At 38.8% G+C, this 17,708-nt stretch overlaps 1 pseudogene; it reads right to left on the reverse strand.

Annotated features, from left to right (window-relative positions):
• Nucleotides 1-6,585: 6,585 nt before the first annotated feature.
• LOC121994923 lies at nt 6,586-6,657 on the reverse strand (annotated as a pseudogene).
• Between the last annotated feature and the right edge of the window lie 11,051 nt (nt 6,658-17,708).

The following is a 17,708-nucleotide window of genomic DNA, read 5'->3' on the forward strand; positions in this document are numbered from 1 at the left end:
ACGAGGCACCGTGGTTGTGTATCATGTGTGACACGTGTTGCGGTCTCTTGTGGTACTTCATCTTGTCTTGTTGGTACTAAGTAGACATGTCCTCTCTAAGTTCTTCTAAAACAATTTTACTCGGGCTTGTGATCCATTATATAGTCCTCTTCTAAAAAGCGGGCATTGGTGCTAACAATGACCTTCGGTCTTTAGGACTATAAAATAAACCACCTTCGTTCCTTTGGGATATCCTACAAACACGCGAACTTCTGACGAGATTCTAACTTATCAACATCTGGTTTCAGACATGTGCTGGACTACCCCATATCCGAATATGTCTTAGACTGGGGTTTCGCCCATTCCATAATTCTATGGGAGTAGAAGAAACTGATTTAGAAGGTACTAAGTTCGGAACATACTTCTGTTTCCGAGCATATCCCCAAAACGAATTTGTAATTCAATAACTCATCATTGATCTAACCATCTCCATAAGAGTCCTATTCCTTCGCTCGCTACACCATTCTTGGGGTGTTCCAGTGCGGATAATTGGGATTGAATCCGACCTCGATAAGTAATTCCTAAACTCTCCTAAGAGGTATTCGCCACCACGATCCGACAGTAGTGTCTTGATACTTTTACCTAGTCGTTTCTCCACATCGCCTTGTATTCTTTGAACTTATCAAAGCACTCGGACTTGCGCATTAGGTAAATGTATCCATATCTTGAATAATCGTCTATGAAAGAGACAAAATATTCAAAACCTCCTCTTGCCTGGACAGACATAGGACCACATAAATCAGAGTGAACCAACTCTAACACTTCTTTGGCTCTATACCCCTTGGCCTTGAACGACCTCTTGGTCATTTTACCTTCTAAGCAAGATTCACAAGTTGGAAAATTTTCCAACACTAATGAACTTAAAAGTCCATCGGCTATAAGCCTCTGAATCCTACTTAAGTTAATATGACCAAGCCTTAGATGCCAAAGATATGCTTGATTCATTTCTGAAGGTTCTTTTCTCTTATTAGAATTAGAAGATGAATTATAAATTTCCATGTTTTGCTTTGTGGAAGAATTTGGATTTAAAATATACAAATTGCCAACTAATGCACCAGAACAGATAATCACTTTATTTCTTTTAATAACTACATCGTTACTGAAAGAAACTGAATATCCATCTAAAAACAGTTTGGAAACTGAAATTAAATTCTTTCTAAAACTGGGTACATAAAGACAATTTCTTAAAACCAAATTTCTATTTCTACTAAAAGATAAGTAGACGTCTCCCACTGCAACAGCTGCCACCTTAGTAGCATTGCCCATGTAGACGATAATCTCTCCTTCAGATAGTCGTCGGGTTTCCTGGAACCCCTGCAAGGAATTGCAGACATGATCAGTGGCTCCCGTATCTACACACCAGGTGCTGGTAGATAACACCGCTAAACATGTTTCAACAACTAGAGTATGAGATATACCTTTGTTTTGGTTCTTACGAGGACAGTCCTCCTTCCAATGTCCTGCCTGCTTGCAGATGAAGCACTTGCCCTTCGGCTTCTTCATTCCAGCTTTAAATCCCGTACTCTGAGATTTATTCACTTTCTTTGCTGAACCATTTTGTTTCTTCTTCTTCTTACCTTTCGGTTTAGAAGTAGAACCATTTTCAACATAGTGAATTTGAGCATTGTGACGAAATAACCCTTCTGCTGCATTGTCAGTAGTTTCCCTAATGAATAAATCCTTTTATTCATATTATAGTTCAAGACTGCTCAAAACTTCTAGGTAGGGTTTGGAGGATCATATCGATCTGGGTTTCCCATCAATTTCTCCTCCAAGGATCAGATTTCGTTCGGATAAGCCATCATGTTTAGGATATGATCCCTCAGGAGTACCCTCTTGCATGGTGGTGTCATTATCTTTCTCATAGCTTCTTGTCTAGAAGCCCTATCCCGATGGCCAAAGAGTTCCTTGAGATTGTTCATAATATCATAAGTCGTTGGTAAATCTTTATGTTGATGTTGCAATACATTTGACATTGAAGCCAAATGTAACACCGCGCCATCTCATCTCGCTTTTACCCATTTCCTATGATATTCAATCTCCTCTTGGGTAGATTCACCATAGGTGCATCGTGGCAATGCTCATCAAGATAAATTTATAGCTTTCAGAAGAACAATGTCCGTGTTTCTTTTCCAATCTATGTAATTTGGTCCAAGAAGTCTATTTTGTTGAAGTATGATGGACAGTGGGTTGAAAGTCATCCTAGGAATCACAAATAACTTTTGGTCAGAACTCTAAATTTAGAATAATATTGATTCCTCAAACAATACTATTTTAAATTAACCAACACCTTAAAACACCGTGAATTTTGTATGCCACGTTAGTGTGGACGTATACAAATTCAACATTCGTAAAAGGAGGGTTTTAACCCATTAATTTTATTATCTTGTCAACCTAACTTTTGACAAATAAAATTAATAGTTGGTATTATTTGGTCACACAAATAATAGCGGTGACGTTGGGGAGGATACTATTAGATGTGTCTAAGTGTACACCATTACTTGACACTAAGTCCATTAATAAGATTATGCCCCTTCCGTTGGGGAAGATCACACGCTCTTAATTAACTTCCTATAGTCATCCATAAATGGAAGTCTGTTCTAGTGATCCGCAAACAAGCTCATCCGTTATGGAGGAAGGCACTCAGAGCCAACGCGCAAGCTTGTTTGCATCACTTACAAACCAGTAATGGAGACCATGGGATTTACTTAAAAATCCCTCTCCCACTTAGTTATTTATAAATGAGGAATTTTAACTATGCTAGCCTACTAAACTTGTAACTAACATGCACACACAGCACAATATAAAAGCAATAAATAGAAAATCTAATTTTCAACTATTATGGCTTTTATCTTTAATTGTCCTCCGTGTGTTGTCATCCGAAGCTGCTGCCATATTTGGCCACCGCCACCGGGTCTATCTGTCGCATCCATCTTGCTCCGAGTTCCGCTGCGCCTCTGGTCCTTAGAAGGTTCCACGCTTTGCAAGATTCGATCCGCGACATAAATAGAATTTTACATTTTGATCCTATATTCCATAAAAGGAATGTACATGTATCTAGATCAAAAATAAAATCCTAATAAAACTAAATACAGCTCCTGCTGTATTTTAATACAATCATGCACACACATATAAATTGCCCTTGACATGTCCAAGGGTCCAATCACACACATAATTAACTAAAAGTCATAATAGTTGGATCCTGCATCCATAGAGTTAGCACATCCTACTATTAACCTGCCTAAATTATGTATGACATGTGCATAATTAAACTAAACACCAAATACACAGAGGCAAAACCCTAGCTCTGATACCAATTGTTGGTTGCTACTCGGAAAGCCTATAGGTTCCATTGTACAAAAATTTTGTACAAAGGTCTGAACCTTTTCCTAGCTACCATGTGTTCTTTTAAATTAAATTTTGGATCTCCTGCGGAACTTAACACGTTTGATCCAAAACTTAATCTATTTGTTCTTTTAGGTTTTGACTTGGATCTCCTGCGGAACTTAACACGTTCGACCCAAGTCTCCTTAAGTTATTAATTCCATTAAATATCAATTTCCATAAAAGGTTCCCAGTACTGACGTGGCGAGGCACATGGCCTTCTTGGATATGGGAGCAACCACCACCGACTAGACAAAACCTTTAATAGAAAGCTAATATTTAATTTCCTAAAATAACTTTAGGTTAACCAAAGAGAACAATCAAATCACAAGGAAAAGAAAGAAACAAAAGAACACAACTTCGAAAACCATATTGAAATACTAGAACGTAAGCCTCTTGTATTTGGTATTATTTCCATAAATAACTAGCATGATGCGGAAATAGAAATTACTAGTTATACCTTGTAGAAAAACCTCTTGATCTTCTACCGTATTCCTCTTCTAACCTCGGACGTTGTGTGGGCAACGATCTTCCAAGATGAGAAACCACCAACCACCTTCTTCTCCTCCAAGCAAGGTTCGGCCACAAAGGGAAACTTCACCAAGGAGGAAAAACAAAATACTAACCAAGCTCCAAGAGATGCTAGCTTTCTCTCCTTCTTCTTCTTCTTCTCCGAGTAGTATCCGGCCACCACAAGAACTCCAAGGGAGAGGGAGAGGTTCGGCCACCACAAGAGGAAGAGAAAGAGAGGTTGGCCGGCCACACCAAGGAACAAAAGAGGGAGAGGAATAATAGATGTTGTGTCTTGTGAAGGCACCCTCACCCCTTCTTTTATATTCCTTGGCCTAGGTAAATTAGGAAATTTAATTACAACAAATTTTCCTTAATTTCCTTGACATGATTTAATTGAGAAAAATAAAATAATATTTCCCCAATTAAACAATGATGGTCGGCCACATCAAGAGGAAACAAATTGGACAAGTTTTAATCAACAATTAAAACTTTCCTTATTTGTTTCCAGAAATTTTAAAAATAAAATTTCTCTTTAAAAATCTCTTCATGGTTAATAAAAGGAAATATCTATAATTTTAATTTTATTAACATGTGAATAATTTTAAAGAGAAAATAAAACTCTCCAATCTACAAATAAGGAAAAAGATCTAATCTCTTTCTTTAATCTTTTGTAAAACTTTTACAAGAGAGATATTTTAATTTGAATTCTCTTTAAAATATATCTTCCACATAATAATAAAATCTAAAATTAAATTTCTTTTTATTTAATTATGGCCGGCCCTACTAGCTTGGGTTCAAGCTAGGGCCGGCCACCTTAAACCCAAGCTTAGGCCGGCCCTAGCTTGGTTCCCAAGCTAGCTTGGCCGGCCCCCTTTAGGTGGGTATAAAAGGTGGGTATATGTGGGTATAGTACTCTATAAATAAGAGGCTACGATAGGGACCGAGAGGAGGAATTGGTTTTGGTCTCCCGATAAAATTAAGCATCCCGTGTTCGCCCCGAACACACAACTTAATTTTATCAATGATAATTCATTCCACTAGAGAACTATCATTGAACTACCGCACCAATCCCAAATTACATTTTTGGGCTCCTTCTTATTATGAGTGTGTTAGTCTCCCTGTGTTTAAGATATCGAATGTCCACTAATTAAGTGAGTTACTGACAACTCATTTAATTAATATCTAAGTCCAAGAGTAGTACCACTCAACCTTATTATCATGTCGGACTAAGTCCACTGCAGGATTTAACATGACAATCTTTATGAGCTCCTCTTGAGGACATTATCAACCTAGTATCACTAGGACACGTTTCCTTCTATAATCAACAACACACACTATGAGTGATACCATTTCCCAATTTATCGGGTTTATTGATTCATCGAACTAAATCTCACCCATTGATAAATTAAAGAAATAAATATCAAACATATGTGCTTGTTATTATATTAGGATTAAGAGCACACACTTCCATAATAACTGAGGTCTTTGTTCCTTTATAAAGTCAGTATAAAAGGAACGACCTCAAATGGTCCTACTCAATACACTCTGAGTGTACTAGTGTAATTATATAGTCAAGATAAACTAATACCTAATTACACTACGACTTTCTAATGGTTTGTTCCTTTCCATTCTGGTCGTGAGCTACTGTTTATAATTTATAAGGTACTGATAACATCATCTTCTATATGTGACACCACATACTATGTTATCTACAATATAAATTAAATGAACAACTACAAACAAATGTAGATAATTAGACCAAATGTGATTCTTTATTCATAATGAATGTTTACAAAGCTTAGGCTCTCAGTATACACTCCAACACTTACAACCATCGGTAGTTTAGCTAATCCTAAGTGTGCCATCACTAGTGCTTATAACCAGTCCTCGTGGGATCGATAATCTTTATTACTGATGACGAATTCGTGCACTTGCGGAATCGTAACAAGTTTTTGGCGTCGTTGTCGGGGACTGCGTCTATAACATTAGTGATAATCATATTAGATTAGACTAGACTTTGTTTTCTTTTCCTTTATCTTTCCTTTTTCTAATATTTTGCATTTAGAAATAAATAATTTTATTCTTGTTTTTCTTTACCTTCTGCATTTTTATTAAAACTTTTGGCATGCGAAGAGCTAATCTTTCAAGACAACTTCTGGCATTCGATCCAGAGATTGATAGGACTTACTTGAGAAGAAGAAGCCTTTAGAAAGCATTTCAAGCAGTACAAGAATCTTCAGAGATAGCTGATAAATTGTTGAAGGATTAAGCAGCACCTTATGCACGAGGGGTTCGGTCTAGCATCACTTGACCGCTAATCGAAGCTAACAATTTTGAAATCAAGCCCGCAGTAATTCACATGGTTCAGCAGAATCAATTTGGAGGAGGACCGCACGATGATCCAAATCACCACTTAGAGCTTTTCTACGAGATTTGTGGTACCATGAAAGTAAACGGAGTCCCTCCAGAATCAGTGAGGTTATTGCTTTTTCGATTCTCCCTGAAAGACAGAGCCAAGCAATGGCTAAATTTCCTTCCAGCAAATAGCATTACATCTTGGGAGCAGTGTGAGCAGAAATTCCTGGACAAATTCTATCCACCAAGCAAAACTGCTCACATAAGGAATTTGATTGAAAGCTTCAAACAGATAGACTCATAATCATTATTTGAAGCCTAGGACAGATTCAAGAGTATGCTGAGATAGTGCCCCCATCATGGCCTTGAGAAATGGTTAGTTCTACACACCTTTTATAATGGAATCAACTATCACACGAAGGTATCCCTCGACTCTGCAGTAGGAGGAGCACTAATGAACAAGAGTCTTGATGAAGCTGAAGAGATCATAGAGAATGTGGCACAGAACCACCATCAGTGGACAACTGAAAGATCTGGTGGCTCTTTCTCAGGAAATCCAATACAGGCGTTAGGAAAATTCAACGTAGATGCAGTCACACTCATGTCTGCAAAGCTAGACGCTCTGACCAGGAATCTTGAGGCCATGGGAAACAACACAGTTAATGCAATAGTTTGTGTTTGTGAAACTTGCGAAAGTACGGATCATGCTCAAGATACTTACCCCCTAGGGCCAATACAAGCACAGATAAACCAACTTGAACAATTTGATGCTATAGTGAGCTAACCAAAAGCAAAATAATCCATACTCCAACACATACAATCTTGGATGGAGGAACCACCCAAATTTCTCATACCGAAATAACCAGGACCAAGGACCAGCAAAGCAAAGCTATCAACCTGGGCAACAGAGCTACCAATCTGGATAGCAGACTTATCAACAACAACAACCTTCATAGTTGTCCAGAATAGAAAAGATGCTTAAAGAAGTTCTCTCAGAGTAAAAAGATATGAAGAACGAGATCAAGCAATTGACTCAAAGAATTTAGAATTCCGAGAAACATCAAAAGATACAAGGCAGCTAGATAGCCCAGCCCATCTCAAGAGCACAGGGAACATTTCTAGGGAAGCCAGATATAAACTCAGTGGAGCATTGCAACTGCATTGAGCTGAGGAGCGGATGAACTTTGGGAGACCCCCAGATTACTACTCAGAAAGGACCTAACTCAGAGGAAGAGCCCTCTCCCCTAGAGCCCAATCAGGTTCAGAATAGGGATGGAGAGAAGATCACCAAGAAAGTTGAAGGAACTCTTCAAATTCCACCACAAAGTCAGACAATTCCTTTCCCTCAAAAACTGATAACATCCCAAAAGGATGAAGAGTTCAATCGATTTCTGAAGAAGATTAAGAAAATTTGCGTAGAAGTACCACTGATAGATGCACTGCACCAAATGCCGAAGTTCACAAAATTTTTAAAGGGAATTTTATCTAACAGGAGGCAGAAGGGCGACTTCGAGACTGTAGCATTAATAGAAAATTGCAGCGCTCTACTTATGGCAAATATTCCACCAAAACTTCATAATCCAAGAAGTTTTTCCATACCCTGCAAGATTGGTTCTGAACTCATACAGAAAGCTTTCTGTGACTTGGGAGCAAGCGTTAACCTACTTCCATACTCCTTATGTAAGAAGCTAGGACTCCAAAACATTAAACTGACTACTATGGCACTATAATTAGCTGACCATTTATGTAGATACCCAATGAGAATAGTGGAAGACGTGCTAGTAAAAGTAGGCGGATGCATCATCCCTATAGATTTCATTATCTTGGATATGGAGGAGGATACCAAGATACCGATCATCCTTGGAAGACCATTCCTTGCCACAGCTGGAGCCCTCATTGATGTGAAAAGTCACAAGTTATCCTTGGAGATCAGCAAAGAAAAGATTGAATTTGATTTATCTGATTCCTCTATTTGCGACCCCTCTGCTCAGGGAAATTCTAGCAAGATCAACATACACAAAGTCGAGGAGTGCAGTTTCCATGAGAGTTCCCCTCCAACGAGCAATAAGAAATACATTTGTCCTGCACGAGCGAAACTAAAGGCACAGACTGGATCATTAACCCTAGGAGTAGAGCCATGCTTCCATGGGTTTAGTCCACACTGACTGACACGAGGTCGAGCTAAAGACCTAAAACAAGTGCTTCTTGGGAGGCAACCCAAGGGTTTTCTTTCATTTTAGTTCATCATTCCTTTTATTGATTTATTCGAGTTTATTATTTCTTTATTTTTAGGTATTTGTTTTCAGGATGTGCAGAGTATCCACGAGCTGGTCATGAGCGTTTCATGGTCATGGAACCATCGGAGGAACCAAATTGGCGAAAGGTGAGTCACCGTGCGCTTAAAGGAGTCGGTCGTGTGACCCCACACGGCCGTACGAAGCCAACAGAGGGATCAAAGCCACGGACCGTGCAACCTTGCACGGCCATGTGGCTTATGCAGAGAAGAGGAGAACACGGACCATACCAATTGGCACGGCCGTGTAGGACCGCCAGTGAGGAAGAAGACTCAGGTCATGCCAATTGGCACAGTCGTACGACATATGCAGAGAAGAAGGAGGAATTGGTCGTGCCAATTGGCACGACCGTGCGAATTTGGAGGAAGGGAGGAAAGAGGAGGTCGTGCCAATCGGCACGGCCGTGCAGAACCCACCTAACCCGCCCGTGTCTATAAGACACGACCATACACATACCCGTGTGCGCCGCCTACTCCTCCAAAAGCCCTAATTTCCATCTTCTTCTCTCCCAAAAAGCCTTCTCCTCCCCACTACACCTCATCAAACCCTAATTCCAACCTCTAGAGTTCATTTTTTCTTAGATCTACATCTAGATCTAACACTTCTTCAAGCCATAAATCCAAAAAGAGAGAAGCAACTCCCCTATTTTCCTTCCTTCCCCTCCTCTCCCATCCTCAAGATCCATCTCCACAAGAAATTCCTCAAAACCTTGTATACCATGTCGCAGATCTTGAAGAGACTTCGTCGAGGAAGTAGTGGATCTGGCGAAGGAGATGCACCGGGAGGCGACAAAGGCAAAGGGAAGGCTTCTTCTTCAAAAGTCAAAGGAAAAAGGGTAGCACGCGACGAAGGTAACGAAAACGAGTTCAATATTATTTTTAGAAATCATGAACAAAAAGCTAGATATGATATCCTTGTCGCTAGAAAAATTATATGCACTAAGTATATGGATCTCATTACTATGGATATGCTAGGAATTAGGGATGATGTAGATTGGATGATTAGTTCTTTAGATTGGAATGATATTATGTACGCTCATGCACATGCTTACGCTCGTCTAGTCTTTGAATTTTTGAGCTCGATTGATGTTAAATTTTCTTCTGAGGATGACTACGTACGGGTTATAACTTTTAGGATGATGAATAAAGAAGTTCGGTGGACTTTTAGTGATTTTAATAATTATTTTGGTTTACCCATTGGTGGTGCCCATGAATTTGATGATGAAATTAGATGGAATGAATTTTAGACGTCAATAACCAGATCAAAAGACCCTTATGAACCCTCTAGAGCCAAGGCATCCCGCATGCAAAACCCGACCTTTAGATACCTTCACCGAGTGATGAGCAAAACGTATCTTTGGTTGAGGAGAGAGTGATGGAAGGTAGAACTCTATTCTCTTTGGGTGATGTTGAATAAAGTCAATTTTGATTCCAGATTTCATTCCTTGCAAACTTTGTTAAGGGCGGCTAAGGCATCTTCAGGGATGATAGTGTTTGGTGAATTGATCACCCAAATAGCATTCAATCTAGGTTGTGAGCTTGATGGATTAGAGGTGATTCATGGTAATGACAAGATCGATATCGATTCTTGTCTTGCTATGAAGATGATTTGTCGGGATGAAAATGGGTTTGCCTTCCCTAGGAACAATGGTTTTCCATTACCCCTTCCTTGCCCCGAGCGCACTTCAGTTCGCAACCCCGCGAACTAGGTGATTACTGATTTACACCCCGAGACTATACCCTCCATTATAGAAGAAACCGAGTACCACCAAGAGCCCTCGTCATCAGGATTCCCACACCCTTCTGGACATCCGAAACCTCCTAGTCACTCTTTTGCCTATGGTACGGGACCCTCTAGATTTAATTTTTCTGACTTCCGTGCCTCTTTAGACTCCCTTCATGAGAAGCAAAATACCCAACAATGATTGTTGGAGGGTTACTTCAAGTTATCTGACGACCAGTTTAGGGAGGTACAGGATCATTTTCAATTCACTAGGGACTTCCATAGTCAGGTGACAGGGTTCGTTCAGGACTATAAGGTTGGCCAGGAAAGAATGAGAAATTTTATGGATGATATGGATATCACTAGACAACAAGTAGAAGCCCTTTATCAATATCATCAACACCTTGGCCATTTCCTGGTATGCCTAGATTTCCCCCTGGCACACATCGGGGACCCCCATATCCCCCACCCCCGCCACCGTATTGATTTCATCGAGACGATGAAAAGTCTAAGTCTAGGGGGTGTTGTGTCTGTCTGCACAACCTGAGTCGAGTCAAGTTTTTCTTTTCTCTTTGCATATTTTATTCATATTTTATTAGTTTCATATTTCTATTTGCATCTATTTTACACTTTGATTTGTTTATTCATTTCATGTTTCTATATATATATAAAAAAATGGAAAAAAAAAACTAGTTTTGAGGCATATTTGAGAACATCAAACCTTCTACTTTTTCTGCTACTTGTCCGATAGAAAAATGTCTAGCATTTTCTTAGTTCATGTGTTGTCAAGTTAGTGTTAGTATGTTTGGTGTATCTCCTTTCTCTATCCCTAGTAGCATGAAATAAGTTAAGTATTGTATGGAGTTTGGTATAAGTTTTGGCCTAACCTTAAGGATCTTATTTTCACTACACTTAAGTACTTAAGCTTGAATAGTAGAAATATTTTTGGAATAGTTATGATTCATCCAAATTATTTAGTACTTTTGTTTCCATAGTGATTTCATATTTATATTTTGGTTACTCGATGACCTCGGATCATAGAAACTCATTTAGAAAAATCTATATCCCAACATATGCATCCCGCATGTGTGATTAGTGTTACACTATAACACCAAAATAAATGAATAAGTGATAAAAAAAAAATAGTTGTTGTGAGTGGAAACAAACAATTCACCCCTTTGAGACCGAGTAAGGTTATTGGGGAAATGAATGTTATGTTTCTCTTGATTTTGAGTAGTATCCTTTGAAACCTTGTGTAATTTAAGGAAGATGAACCAAGTGTGTGGCAGGTAAGTGTCTATCACCGGGAACATTAGGAACTCAATTGTATGATGACTTAACTAGGATAGAGAATTTAAACTTGAAGAGTTTGAGATACTTATTACACCGAGCACAAAGAACTTATGATTAGGCCATACTTAGGTTACTCCACAATCGTACTTATCAATGAAACTAGTTGATAGAGTTAGGGGAATGCACTAGGGATTATGAAACACTGTTAGGCGCTCATGAACATAGTTTACAGTGTTTTGCTTGAGGACAAGCAAAGATTCAAGTCTGGGGGTGTGATGTGTATAAATATTATGATCATTTATGCATGTTTTAACACACATTCACTTGCTTTATACGTATATATTCTTTGCATGATCGCCTCTTTTATCATGTACTCATCGTATATATTCTTTTGTTCGGATATCTGCTCTTTGTTTAGTTTTGTGTTGACAGGGATAACTTTCGGAGCAAAAACAGTGATTGTTGATGCACCAGAATAAGTCAGAGAACACGGTCGTGCAAACTTGCACGGCCGTGTGGCCAAATAGGAGAAGGAAAGTGCACGATCGTGCAATCCTTGCACGGCCATGCGGCCAACCCAGAGGCAAATCAAAGCATGGTCGTGCGTACTTGCATAGTCGTGCCCCCTATGACCGCATCTAAGCAGTACATGGTCGTGCAATCCTTCATGGTCATGCCATCCTTACACGATCGTGCCACTGCAGCCACGCCCTAGCCTATAAAAGGGGTTTAACCCTTTTCCTTAGGGGTGAAGCGAGCCGAAAGGGAGCCAATGGCGAGCCGTCAAAAAGAGAATCGACTTGGTGTCATTCCAAGCCGTCCAGAACCTCCGTCTAGCGATCCTTGATCACCACATCAACTCCAGAAGCAAAGAATTGAATCCAAAGATAACTCATCATCATTGGATAAGTGTCTTTTCTCTTTCTCTCTTCTTGTTTGAGAATTATATGCTTAACATTATGTCTTCGGGTTTTTCTCCGATGTCTATGGAGTAGATTCCTTGTTCTAGTATTAGGGAGTAGTTGTGGATCGATTTTGATGTAAGACTCAGATTCATGCCTTTATTTATTAGATAATTTTGCTTGCTTCGTTTCAACTATTATGCTTGTTTGTTGCGTATTAATTGATCGTATAGGAATTGCTAATCTCGTAGAGAGAATATCCTAGATTGTACACCTGAGAGGCCCTAGTGATAGGGGTTACCCATTCACGGACATCTAGGGTACTTCCTTGAAAGGAGAGGCAATTCCTCCACAGGGAAGTAAGAGACCAAACTAAGCTCCTTATTTCTATTCTTAGTGACACCAATTAGAGTAGTGTTCTTGTGATCTACCGAGGCACCCTAGTGATAGGGGTTAACCGTAACAGGATTTCATAGGGATCTTCTTTAGTTGGTACCTAAGAATAGATGCTTCAGCGTCCAGCGAATGCATGTTGATGGACAATGAGTTAAGGACAGAATATGATACATCAATACCACCACAATAAAACTGAACTCCTAAGACTTTTCATAAACCAAGTCTATTACTTCTTCCTTACTAGTTCTCGTTTCCGCTTCTCTTTCTCTCTTCTTTAGATAACTTCCAACCATCGGTAGTTTAGCTAATCCTAAGTGTGCCATCACTAGTGCTTATAACCAGTCCTCGTGGGATCGATAATCTTTATTACTGACGACGAATCTATGCACTTGCGGAATCGTAACACACGACCATGTCATTCTTTGGCTCTGGAAAGGTTGCACGGTCGTGTAAACCTACACGCCCGCGTACTGGTTGGCTCAAAAGGTGGCACGGTCGTGTGGCTCTCACACGGCCATGTCATTCTCCTTTGCTGCTGATGCTATACAAGCCTGTCATCCCCACACAACCAAGGCCATTTTCCTTTGTCATTGCCATGTGGCAGTCACAGCAAGTGTCGTTTCCCTTCGTTTGATTGTAGAATTGGCTTCAAGCATCAATTCTCCTCCAAATTCAACTCCTGAAAGCTGAAAATGCACAAGAGCATATCTCCGAATAAAAAAAAAATAATTATGCTAAAAGTAAAGCAAGGAGCATGAAAGTGCATAGATAAAGCATGTATAAAATATAAGATTGTGTGTCAAAACATGTTAAACAAGTGTATAAAGTCTACGCACATCACCCCCCCCCCCTCTAGCGGACGTCAAGGTCCCAACAATAAGTACAAGAATTTATAAAATGAAAATATCGACAATAAGAAAATAAAGACTTAATCACTAGTTGTCGGAGAGGCTTCGCAGCGTTGCAATAGCGTCTTGGAAGCAGCACGCACAAGAGCAGTCATAGAATAAGTTGTTCTCTTTAGCTATGGAGGAAAGCTCCTTTTATAGGAGTGCTCTAGGTGCTCAGATTCCTTCCGGGCTTTTGGACCATGACGTTAGCCCAACCAATCAGCGTACTCCACGTTGCGATGAGGATAAGTTTTTCCTTCCGAGCGCCCGAACCAGTTTCGGGTGCCCGGACCAACTCCGAGTGTCCGGATCCCTTCAAAGCGTCGGGACCACCATTTTCCAGAAAATAATTTTTCTGCAAGAAAATGTTAGTCCGAGGCAAAATACAATTTATATTACCTTGCAAAATAAAGTGTTAGAACAATTATATTCAAGCAGAGTAGTAATTAGATTCTATCTCTCAAAGACCAGAATCTAGTCATGATCTCAACTTAGATTTTTGAAATTGTTCTAAGTTGGATCGACACCTAAGTTCCCTGACTGGGAATGTGTCCTCACCAAGTCACTCCCCTCTAGTGACTTATCTTAACTTACTTGTCAGACATCCGGTCAGCCTGTCGTCCTGTCTGGACTTCGTGCTAGCTATCTGATCAACCTGTCGACCTAGTTGGGCTTCATGCCAGCTATCCCATCGGCCCGTTGACCTAGCTGGGCTTCATGCCAGCTATCCGATTGTAACACCCACTAAGCTTTTAAGATAAATATGAGAATGATGAATTTGCCTTAAAAAAATATTAGTAGAATGTTGAACCAAAAAGAAATAAAAAGAAATAAAAATAGGGAGTGGTCAAGGATTGAACCTTGAACCTCTCATGATGTAAATAATAGGATTAATGGGTAATAACCAGTTGGGATAGGAATGATATATTGATAGCAAAGGTGGGAAACTCATGATAAGGATGAGAGTAAAAGCTAGCCAAAAGAAAGCAAGAAAAGAGCAAGAGAAAGGCAACTTGCCTTCCTTCTTTTCCCTCCCTCTTCCTCTCCCTTTGCCGTGACTTAAAGAGGAGAATTAAGGGGATTCATTCCCCCTTGTTTCATCATGAATGATGAGAACAAATAAATAAATAAAATAAAAAGAAAATGAAAAAAAGGGCTAAGGGAGAAGGAAAACAAAAACCAATTTTGCTACCTCTTCCCCCTTAACATAAAAGGGAGCATGTAAAGAGAAGATTTTATTTTTCTCTCATTTCTCTCATTCTCTCCTCTTCACCACTGAGAGCCCTCAGCCCCCTCTCCTCCATTTTCGGTCCCCAAAAACAAGGTTCCTCCTAGGATACAAGGAAGGCTACCAAGGGAGATCAAAGGAGGAGAACAAGAAGAAGAGACTCATTCTTCCATCACCACACTTTAGAACCACAAGAGAAAAGGATGTAAGTATCCCCTCACTTGTGGTACAAGTGGTTTTAATGTGTTTTTGTATTTTATGAGGATTTTAAAACCTAGAAACAAAGTTGTAAAAATTCGGCCAAAGAAAGGACTTGTTGATCCTAGGAAGGTTTAATATAAGCCTTGATTCATGATAATTTTTCTATGCTTTGTAAGAAGGTTTTCTCTCATATTTTTATATATATGTGATGCCGGATTAGAGATGTACCTAACCCTAGAGTTTTGGCCAAAAAGTTTTTATAAGGGCTAGGGAATTTATTTGTTTACCTAACTTGCACAAAACCCTCGAAATAAATGGTTAAGGATCCATTATTTTGTTTTCATACTTGAAGGTTACTTGGAACCAAAAGTACCCCACTCACAAGTTTCGACCAAGGAAGGGTTTAGGGTTAGGAAGACCTTGAATTTAAACTTACCATGTTTATATGATAGAATATAGAGTTTCTTAAAGAGTTGCATGCTAGTATGTTGATAGAAACTCATGAACATCACTTTTAATGTTTCGGCCATGGTAAGGTGGATGGTTTAGAATAGCTTAAACATTTTTTTTACATGCTCAAAACCTCCATGACAATAAGATATGAAAGTTGTTTGATGCTCCCATGCTTAATTAGAGTATAGGAAAATTGGTTGCATGATATATGATAATTATGACCACAAGGGTCCTAGCTTGTTTGTGAACCAAACTTATATGTATAGTTTCTTTGATATTTTTGCCATAAAACTTGTTTAGGTTTTCCACACTTTAGGCCACCTAAAACCTAGTTAAAGACTTGGAAGATTTCGGCCAAACATATGCTATGAGATAAAGAAAGGAAAAACCTAGGAAACCTAAGACACAATTTAAATGTATGCTTATAGTGCTTGACTTTTATACATGTTATGAAATGTGTTATGACTTTCTATGTTTTTATGCCATTTGAACAAATTCCATGCTTGATGAGGTTCGGCCATGTAGGGTTTAAAGACCTAGAAACCTTAAAATTAAGACCTCATGTTTTAAAGATGCTTCTTATGAAATTGAGATAACATGTTGATTGTGTTCACATGCTTATATATTTAACTATGATTCAAATGGACACTTTAAAGTCTCGGCCATGAAGGGATACATGCTTTAGAAACCCTAGAACTTACATTGAACATGCTCGTGTCACTCTCCATGAAATATGAAATGTAGAAAGCTAAAAATTCACATGCTATATGTTGTTAGTGACCTAAATTGATGCTAAGAGAAGTTTCGGCCATGACCACTTGTATGATGCCATTTATAAATTTATACATGATGTTAGAGGAAGTTCACATGCTTATATGCTTGCTTGAGAACCTAAATGAGTACTTGTAAGTTTCGGCCATGACATAATTTTAAGGGCTTAAAGGATTTAGGAATTAACTCAATTGTGCTTACCATATTCCTTGAAACAAATGCTATAAATATGGTTAAGGTTTCCATGCTTTATGTCATTTAGAACCTTGTTTCACACTTGTTAAGGTTCGGCCAAATGAGGTTTAAGGACTTGGAGAACTTAGAGTCCAAGTAAATCTTGTTTATAATACTTCCTATGAAAATGATATGTGGATGAATTAGGTTCTACATGCTTGAATGTTGTTTAAAACCTAAATTGGCACCTAAGAGGGCTTCGGCCAAGATAAGAACCCAAGGGATTAGGAAGCTTAGTACCCAAATTAATCATGTTACATTGTTCCTTATGATTGGATGAGCACATGATACACTTTTATGCTTAGACATGTATGCTTGTGAGCTATACAAGATGAGAATTTCTACAATATGTTATGAGTTGAAAATATGCATGCTTATGTTATGATATGTGGTTAAATTATGCATGCTTTGATGATATGATATGAGCTGAAAATATGCATGCTTATGTTATGATATGTGATTAAATTATGCATGCTTTGATGCTATGGTTAGTGCTTAAAATATGCATGCTTTTATGATATGCTATGTGGTTAAATTATGCATGCTTGATGATATGCTTTATGCTTAAGATATGCATATTGTTATGATATGATGTATGCCTAAGTGATGCATATTGTTATGATATGATGTATGCCTAAGTGATGCATATTGTTATGATATGATGTATGCCTAAGTGATGCATATTTTTATGGTATGATGTATGCCTAAGTGATGCATACCTTTATGACATGATGTATGCCTAAGTGATGCATACCTTTATGATATGATGTATGCCTAAGTGATGTATACTTTTATGACATGATGTATGCCTAAGTGATGCATACCTTTATGATATGATGTATGCCTAAGTGATGCATACTTTTATGACATGATGTATGCCTAAGTGATGCATACTTTTATGATATGATGTGTGCCTAAGTGATGCATGCTTTTATGATGTATGATATGTATAAGTATGACATGTACTTTACTTTATATGGCTTGTACCAAGGGTGGGCTCCATAAGCGCCCCGGGGTCGATGGAATAAGACTC

The sequence above is a fragment of the Zingiber officinale genome, chromosome 1B (genome assembly GCF_018446385.1).
Source record: "Zingiber officinale cultivar Zhangliang chromosome 1B, Zo_v1.1, whole genome shotgun sequence".
Taxonomy (NCBI): Eukaryota; Viridiplantae; Streptophyta; class Magnoliopsida; order Zingiberales; family Zingiberaceae; genus Zingiber; species Zingiber officinale.